Here is a 6,000-nt window from a genome sequence, read left to right as displayed (position 1 = left end):
CTGGCAAAGCTCAAGTGGGAAACGCTGCAACATCCACCATACAGCCCAGACTTGTCGCCTTGAGACTTCCACATTTTGGGGCATTTGAAGAAACAGCTCAAGGGAACCAGATTCGTGTAGGACGATGACGCGAAAGAGTCAGTTACAGACTTTTTGATGCAACAACCCAAGGAATTTTACGAGACGGGAATCGCACGACTCGTTAGTCAGGGGGACAAATGTCTAAATGCTCATGGAGACAATATTAAAATAAAGTACCCTGTTTTTCATATATTCGGATTGGCTAACTTTCATTTGACTCGCCCTCGTAAATTTTGCAGAACTTCTGCTTTTTATATGTGTTCTTTGTTACGACTATAATTTCGGTGCAATTACTCACAATACACGGCTAGTCACAACTGCTCCTGCGCAATACATTGTAACAAAAGACATGGTCATTGAGAGTTTTCCCTGGCCGTTGCGTATGTAGCAAAATGTAAACAAGGTTCTTGAATGACAAAGCTTCATTAAAATATTTGTCCTGAACCTGTTCATTTTGATATCAGCGGCATGCACTGCTTTGCCAGTTTCAAACTTATATAGTTCTAAAGGTCGTGTGATAATTATTTTACTTATTTTTGATATCAGTTATTTTGGCCAGAATTTTTGAGACACACGAGTACATTCTTTTATAAAAAAATTACATAGTGTACTTGTCTTGACAGTGCGTTGCGTTCAAGAAATTGTTTGAAGCATCTTTGGCAATGCCAATGCAGTTATTTTTCATCAATTTGATCCCTCGACAAATATGAGGAGGAGGCGGAGCTGCAATGTGAGCCTCAACCCCCCCCCCCCCCCCCCGGAACGAAATTTCTGGCTACGCCACCAGCTCCTATGTTATACTTCAAATGTTCGTCTAGGTTCACAATAAGAGAGAGCGTAAACTTTATTTTTCAAATCAATAAGATTTGACTTCGGCGTGTTTTGGTGGGTCTGAGCACCCACCGCGGACGCGGTTCCGAGATCTTCTCTCGAAGCGGCTTCCTCGGCTCGCTGGACGGCCCAGAGTTGTGCTGTCAGGTTCGAGCTAAGCATTGCGGACTTCCAGCGCGAGCGGAGGCTGGCGGTGGAAGAGACGGAGGGGTCGGCACTCCCCGACCTGTTTGTTAACTCCTGACACTCCCATAACATGTGAATAAGTGTGGAAACCTCGCCACACGATGCGTATCTCTTTGTGTACATATCTGGATACATGGCGTGCATGAGTCTGGGGTTTCTCGAGTGATAAAGAGTAAATTTACCGGTGGTGTGCACAGACGGCTTTCACTTTAATAATTTATTTAGAAAACAGTGGCTGTCGGAGCTGAAAGCCTGCGTTATTGTAAAACTGCAAATCCAGTGCAATAAAAAAAGAAGAAAGAAAGAAAACGTGGCTAGACATATTCTTCCAGCACGGAACGGTACTTGCTCCACATTATCTTTGCAAGATTTTTAGTTCTTGGCGCTCGTGAAGGGAGAACTAATGTCGGAGACACGCGCTCAGTCGCGCGTTGTTCCGAAGCGTACTTGTGGATATCGAACGAATGGCTAGGCGGGTGTGCAGGACACGTTGTCTTGTCAGAAGTGCGTTCGCGTACGTGTGCATGCCTGCCCTTCACATGTCTGTGTGTGCACAGGTGCGATTAGGCGCGCTTTCGTAGCTGCCTCGTTAGATTCTCGGTGTAGATCACAGGGGCACCGATTAGGCCGCGCACCGTATAGTTAGCGCCCCGCTTAATAAGATACAACGGCGCGTTAGTGTTGTGTTTGTCGTTGCGCGCGTACCGCACATCGTAATGTGTAGCACACCATGTGCGCCAAATGGGACAGAGCTAAAATATTTAAACGCTGTGCCGTATTTCGCCGGGGCATTACCCGTGGCGGTGGCCAGACGTCACTAAATGTGGGGTAATTAGGGATTATATAATCAATCAATTAATAATGATTGCTAATCACCATGCTTACTCCATTCTAATGAGTACTTTTTTCCGTGTTACCTTACTTAACAAGTGGTGTGCACATTAGATTAGAGTACATAGCCGAAAAAACCCGCCGTGGTTGCTCAGTGGCTATGGTGTTGGGCTGCTGAGCACGAGGTCGCGGGATCGAATCCCGGCCACGGCGGCCGCATTTCGATGGGGGCGAAATGCGAAAACACCCGTGTGCTTAGATTTAGGTGCACGTTAAAGAACCCCAGGTAGTCAAAATTTCCGGAGTCCTCCACTACGGCGTGCCTCATAATCAGAAAGTGGTTTTGGCACGTAAAACCCCATAATTTTTACATAGCCGAAACTAAAGTAGTGACAAGCTATCGTGTAGTCTAGTGTTACCACGGTGATGGCAATTGCGTGATGTTTAATGTACAGGTCAAGTACTGCGCTTGCATGCGCCCTTTGATTCACCTGAAAGCTTCGTGCAGGTATTGATGGTCGAAGCGCTGGCGTGATGGGGAACACCGACAGAGGAGCACACGTACTTGTACCGAAGCGAACGTTCCACGCTGCCGCTCCCTTTTACAGTTTCAACTTTGCGTTCCTTCGAGACTCATCGCATCACGTGACCACCAACACTGGGATTGCATCAAGATACCAGCCTTCTACTAGGATCGGCTTGGCACTGCAGCAGATCACGTGACCCCTAACACACGTCTTGCGGGCAGTACATGCGTCGTCGCACCCGGGACAGCGTGGCGGTGGAGTGAACACACCTATAGTGTGTCCGCTTAATTGCTCACGCAGTAACTAACTAACTAACTAAGGGGCCAAATTCACAAAGCCTTTCGTTCGCAAGAACTTCCGCCACTAGCGACTTTGGCCTTTCACGGCGTAACAAGCTCGTAGATGCCGATTCAGTCACTTTGCGCCTAATGTAGAACCCCACTGTCCAGTCTGTGGGGAGGCGTACTGCTCCTTATCCCATATGCTCTGGCAATGCCCTGCGTTACGCAGCTCATCGCTAACCACTCTAACCGACTGGGAGGCGGCCCTTAAAAGCGGCGACCTCTCAGAGCAACTACGGGCTGTCCAGAGGGCCTGCGACAGGGCGGAGGACCACGATCTTGACTCCCTGAAAAGGGAGGTACCCTAACGCTGTTCCTCAGGACCATTAATAATAATTTAATATATGGGGTTTGACGTGCCAAAACCACTTTCTGATTATGAGGCACGCCGTAGTGGAGGACTCCGGAAATTTAGACCACCTGGGGTTCTTTAACGTGCACCTAAATCTAAGTACACGGGTGTTTTCGCATTTCGCCCCCATCGAAATGCGGCCGCCGTGGCCGGGATTCGAACCCGCGACCTCGTGCTCAGCAGCCTAACACCATAGCCACTGAGCAACCACGGCGGGTTCAGGACCATTAGTAAAGTTCTTTGTCTGTCTGTCTGTCTGTCTCTCACTCCCGAACAAAGCGCGTCGCCCAGATTCCGCGAAGTCGCGCAATCATTTCGATCTTCAGCTTCCACGTTACGTTCATGTTTCAACACCGCTTGCGCACAAGCAAAACAAAGCCACTGCCGCGTACTCCCCAGACAGCGCATCATTCACAGACGTGTCAAGCTGCTCTCGATTGGCATTGCCGTGTTCGCGTCCTTTCTGCTGCGCATGCACGTGAACGGTGAGGAGGGAGAGCAGGCGTCTGGTCGTTTTTTTTTTCGCGTGCAGCTGTTGCTACTGCGCCTGGCGCACTCCTTCCTCCTCTACTCTTCCCTCCTCGCATTTCTTTCGCAGCGCTGCACCTTGGGGTGCAGCAGCAGCAACAGCGGACATCCAGCCGTTCACCGGTGCCCTTTCCCTGCCGTCTGCATCGTCGCCCGTCCAGACACACATGGTTGACTGAAACCAACTGTAACCGCGCCGTGAACCGTGCGCAGCCACCAGCCCGTGCGCAAAGGGCTGGCACGCCCTCGCTGTGACCCGCCCGGCGATTGCGAGACGTCCACGACGGCGCTCGTCGCTGCGGCCTCCGTGCGAGAGCTCCTTGGGAGCCGGGTGCAGCGACCTGAGTCCCGTGTGCAGCAGCGCACTTATCTGCTGAGACACGGCGCGGTTGAGCATAGTAGCGAACCAAGCCAACCGGCCGTCGTTGCTCCGCTACTTCACCGAGTTCGCCGACGCTCCGTAGTGCTACACCTCCCTCGAATTCATCGGCCATAACGGCCGGCGGCGTCGTAGCCCCGTACTCCCTGCTCCACCGTGGCCCAACGACGAGACGCCGCCGCTGATTCGAAGCGGGGCTCTGGCAGAGAGGGATCGGCGACTCGCAGCTGGTGAGAGCATTCTGCTTCCTTTGTCTGCATGTCTGCATCTAGCCGACGTGACAGCTGCCGCGCGCCGCATATGAGGAGAAAAAAACAACAACAATATCCCGGAAAACAACGCGTTCCGATCGTTGGTGCGGTTAAAGGGGGAAAAAGAAAGGTCTCTCTCTGTGTTCGGCGCCTCTGGCGCTGAGCGAGCACGCCACGCCATTTATCGGGGCCGATATCCAGTCGCTTGCTGTGTAGCGCGCTTCTCTGTGACAAAGCGTCGAGACAGCGTCAAGAGCAACGTCGGTGGGAGAAGCGTTTGCCTTTGCGAGGTCGTGGCAAATGTCTGCAAGCATGCAGAGCGTGCCGCGACCTGGAGAGACTAGCAGCTCGCGTATTGCTACGAGCACGGGAGCAAGGGTGTCGTCCCCGGGTGATATTAGGTGGGATATTTGAATGGGCCTGCGGTTTCCACCTTGCGGCAGATATACGGCCTTTCTGTCACCCTTGCTCTGCTTGTTCTCTTGTGAGATATACGTCCATGCGCACGGCACGAAAATGTTGCGGACCCGATAACGTGCCTTGCCGCTTTCCTGCATCTTAGTACGACCAACTTGCCACATCTCAAGATAAGCTTCTTTTTTTTTCTTTTTTCTTCATCCTGCCTTAGAGGTGCAGCAGTTGACTCACGAGGGCCAACATATTTACTAGCAATCTGTCGGGGTCTGGAAGGCGCAATTAATGATTGCGTGTGCGCTTGGTTCTGTGGGTGCAGCTATATAGGTCGTTAAGGTGCCGGATTACGAGCCGGATTCTTGCAGCGATAACTTTTATTACCGCAGCTACCAAGCTGGCCTATCTTGAAGAATGATGAAAGTTCGGTGAATTACTTTGAGCTATTTGCTTTGCTAACACATCAGTGTCCTCCTTTACTCCGTATATTTGCGCATTCAGCACGTTGCGCAAATGCTTCGAGCTCGATGTGCTTCCTGCCTCTTCTGTCGAAGCTGAGGTTACTCCTGAGACGCTGAAAGCTTGCAGAATCCCTCTTCCCACGTGTGTCCAGCTCTGCGCTATTATCCTGGTTTCCTGTATGAAGCGATCGACGAGGGCCCCTTCCCGTGCAGATGAGCTTGTAGCGGGCATTTGGTTGACACCGCGCTCTGAGACGTTTGAACCGCAGAAGTAGCACGCAGAACATATGTGTAATAGATGTTTCCCATTTCTGCGTTGCATGACCGTTTCCTTTCCCCCTGACACTTCGTCTGACGGGAGGTTGCCCAACGCGCGGTAATGCTCGAGGTGGCCGCACTCTTTAGCGTATAGTGCAGATAAGCTATCGTTCTCTGGGCGGTCCTGCGATCGGATAAGAGAACCGGATGGCTGGTCCGAGCCTCGCATGTCTGATCTAATCGGGTGACAACGCAGCTTTACCGATCAGTGGAAAATTCGGAGAGGTCGAAGCATGTCTCGGTGATAAACTGATTGTGAAGCAAGCGCTCCCTGAATGACCCTGTGAAGGCGCAGATAGACCTTATCGTTAAAAGAACCGACCTGCATCTGTAGATGGCAATGAAAACAGCCCAACGTGCCCAAAAATGCAAAAGAACCCTGCAAACCTATTGTGTTCGCTTGTGTGCCGGGAAAAATTGTGGCATCCCAATATTTGAATGAAAGCTTTTCATGGTCCACGATACAGCCTATGCAATTCCACCTGTCAAATATACATTTGTCT

General features: G+C 51.1%; 1 protein-coding gene across 1 annotated transcript in view; it reads left to right on the top strand.

Annotated features, from left to right (window-relative positions):
• The first annotated feature begins 3,684 nt into the window (after positions 1-3,684).
• LOC135901298 (proton-coupled zinc antiporter SLC30A2-like) overlaps positions 3,685-6,000 on the top strand; it is a 95,314-nt gene continuing 92,998 nt past the window's right edge. The window contains exon 1 of the mRNA XM_065431036.1: positions 3,685-4,286. The gene's annotated coding sequence lies outside the window, so the exon portion shown is untranslated. The remainder of the gene's footprint in view (positions 4,287-6,000) is intronic.

This window comes from Dermacentor albipictus, chromosome 3 (assembly GCF_038994185.2).
Source record: "Dermacentor albipictus isolate Rhodes 1998 colony chromosome 3, USDA_Dalb.pri_finalv2, whole genome shotgun sequence".
Classification (NCBI taxonomy): domain Eukaryota; kingdom Metazoa; phylum Arthropoda; class Arachnida; order Ixodida; family Ixodidae; genus Dermacentor; species Dermacentor albipictus.
This window is presented reverse-complemented; position numbering and strand designations above follow the sequence as displayed.